Raw genomic sequence first — 3,082 nt, 5'->3', positions numbered from 1 at the left:
TATATATATATATATGAAATTGTTATTTAGTTAATTCCTTCTTTCATAATTTGTTTTGCGTGATGAAATGTAATGCCGATGGTAGATCGATGTCGTATAAACATTGGTAGCGCAATGGAAAGCTCCGCCTTCCTTTGGCATTTACGCGCGTCCATTACAAACATACTGTACAATAAAATTAATTAAACCGGCATTTAATTAATTACTCGAAATCTGACAAATTTTCCGTTTCCTGCACACTGGCACAAATTGTCCCTGTGAATTTCGGAGAAATTCGAGCTCTGTAGGCGGTAACGTTTATTATTCGGCGCAGTTGATGCATTCCACGATTGCCGCCGACTACACACAACTTCTGTTCGTTATGGTACCATTATTCTGCTATTCCATCATTTGCCTCCTACTGTTGTTATAGAGATTAGGAAAGTATACTCGGCCTATGTCATTACGATACACTGTATATCGTGCGACACGTGCGATTGAAATTATGTCATCTATTACATATCAGCAGTTATCATCAAATAGGGTAACAGTCTACATTGCATCCTTATCATCAACAAATCTTGTATAGCTAGAATCAACAAGATATTGCGATACGGAAATCTATTTTTAGTTTACACTGCGGATTAAAAATTTGAAACCACATATAAAATTTAAGAATCTACCTATTCCAGTGAAATATTATTTCAAAGTTTCATATCTTATTAAATATTTTTTTAATTTAAAAATAAATATGTATTGTGCATTTAGTGCAATTATAATTAACATAGTATTGTTTAATTAAAAAAAAAAATTGCAATCATAAAACTTTTTTCTAAAATTTATCAGTGTGAACTATTTTTAATGAAATTTTTGATCTGCATTGCTAGTTAAAAGTTTGAAGCTATTATAAAATTTAAGATAATTCCAGTGAAAATACTTATAGTATTACTTAAAAGTTCAATTTATGTCTTACTAAATATTTTTATTAATTTAAAAATAAACATTATATTTAGTGTAATCAATATAGTATTAGTTAATTTCGAGAAATTCGAACTACAGTTATTTTTTTTCTATGAACTGTTTTAGAAGATGGATGAAAAAGAATCCTTTATAAAAAAAAATAAATAAATAAATTTGTAGTTAAATTACCTAAGTAACAAAAAAAGTATGCTATTCTTAGTGCTTTTCTTCTTCACAAAAAATATTTTTGTAGATCTTTAAAATATTTAATATTATTTTTCATTTCATTATAAAATATTGAGTAAAAACGTGTTAAGTTACAAGGCATAATTTGATTTTGTTTCAATTAATGATTCGAAACTTTCATCTCAACTTTCTATTGTATTCGTTGTCAATTCGCTTCATTCTAAAAAATATAGATGCTCATAATAAATTGTACGTCAGATATATTGACGCTGAAAAAGTATTTAATATCGATAATATTGGAAATTCCGATATCTGTAACTTTGCGACGAATGGATTAAGGCAATCCGCTTTCACGCCCCGGCAGATGAACAGTAGCGAGATACACTCGTCGGCCGAGATGTAAATAAGCGAAATCGGGGAAAATCAGGAAATCCGAAAATAAGTCAGCAGCCGGCTTTGGCGATAAAAGAAAATCGACGTTTCAAGTTCTGCGCCGGATTGAAACTGGGACGATGAGTCGGTCTCGCGCGCGCACATCATTTGCGACGGAAGTTTTAATGAGGGCCGAATAAAGTGAAATGTAACAGTTATTTTAACTACTGACGTCTAAAATAAGAAAATCATGCTATTGAATGTCAGAATAAAGAAGATTGAATTTGCGATCAAACAAAAAATAGGAATATACTTTATTTTAGTTACGACAGAAGGTCAAATGTTGCGGTCAATTGATCTCAGAATAGTTTTGAAATCTATTAATAATTACATCGTCAAAATCGCAACACAATGCGAGTTTATTAATTTTCAATTCATCCGAAGGCTATTTCGTGAAATTATGCTTCGAGTTGACAAGTTAATCCTCAGGTGCTGACAACTTGGATTCATTTATTTTTATAAATCTTTTTGTAAAAAATGTCAAACAACTAAATTTTCTTTATGTTATTGTAAATTTGAATTACTCTCTTAACAAAATACAAGTACAATTTTCCAAATTATTAGACATTTTATTAATTAGCAATTTTCTAAAATATGAATTGCTCTTTATTTTAATGATTTCTTAGAATTAGTTGTCTGTAAATTTTCTTAAAATTTATTGCATAATTGTGTTTATAAATGTTAGTATGATATGATTAAAAAAATAGAATCAATATTATAGATTGACCATAACCTCAAATTGAATGGTATTGATTGAATATTTATGATTACTAAACATATTATATATACATATATTATACACTTAAAAAAAAAGATTTGCAAAATGTATCTTGAAACAAGACTTTCAAATTATAATTATGGAAGAATATCAGCATTTGCAGAAAATTAGTAGGAAGTTTACTAAAAAGAATTATAGAAGTTATAAAACAAAAAAAAATTTAATAAAATATTAAACATTAATTATTATTAATAAATAAAATTATTAATAACAAGTTAGAATCTTTTTATATGAAAAATCAACTAATTGTAAGTAAGAGAAGCCAATTTCAATCAAAGTTAAATATTGAAATAATATTCTTGTATGTATTTTAAATATATTTATCTCATATATGACTGCGCGTCGATTACTTTCAAATTTGCAACACAATCAAACTGAAATAATAATAATTTCACAAGTTAAATTTGTCGTCGTTGTAAAAAAATTTACAGCTGTTTGTTATATTTATTTTGACCTATATATATTAAAAATTATAAAAACAAGATTGTTTAATAATTTTGAATATGGCTATATATATTCAATATTCATTTTTTAATACGAGTTATATTAATATTTTTAATATCAGTTATATTATTTTGCTCCATGTTGAAATTAATTAGTACCTTTTAATTAACATAAATTAAATGAGTCTTACATCGAATACAAACCCAACATTAGCAACTGTGTTACAAATTTTGGCGTCAGTTTCGGAGAATTAATATTCGGAGAAATAATATATAGTATAATACAATATAAATTAGAGGAGGA

The 3,082-nt window shown here is 27.0% G+C and overlaps 1 protein-coding gene across 2 annotated transcripts in view; it reads right to left on the bottom strand.

The window, feature by feature from the left end:
- Positions 1–3,082, bottom strand: part of LOC108691672 (polypyrimidine tract-binding protein 1) — a 381,205-nt gene that overhangs the window by 27,219 nt on the left and 350,904 nt on the right. The window lies entirely within an intron of this gene.

This window comes from Atta colombica, unplaced genomic scaffold, assembly GCF_001594045.1.
Source record: "Atta colombica isolate Treedump-2 unplaced genomic scaffold, Acol1.0 scaffold49, whole genome shotgun sequence".
Taxonomy (NCBI): domain Eukaryota; kingdom Metazoa; phylum Arthropoda; class Insecta; order Hymenoptera; family Formicidae; genus Atta; species Atta colombica.
Note: the sequence above shows the minus strand (reverse complement) of the source record. Positions and strands in the feature narration are given on the sequence as shown.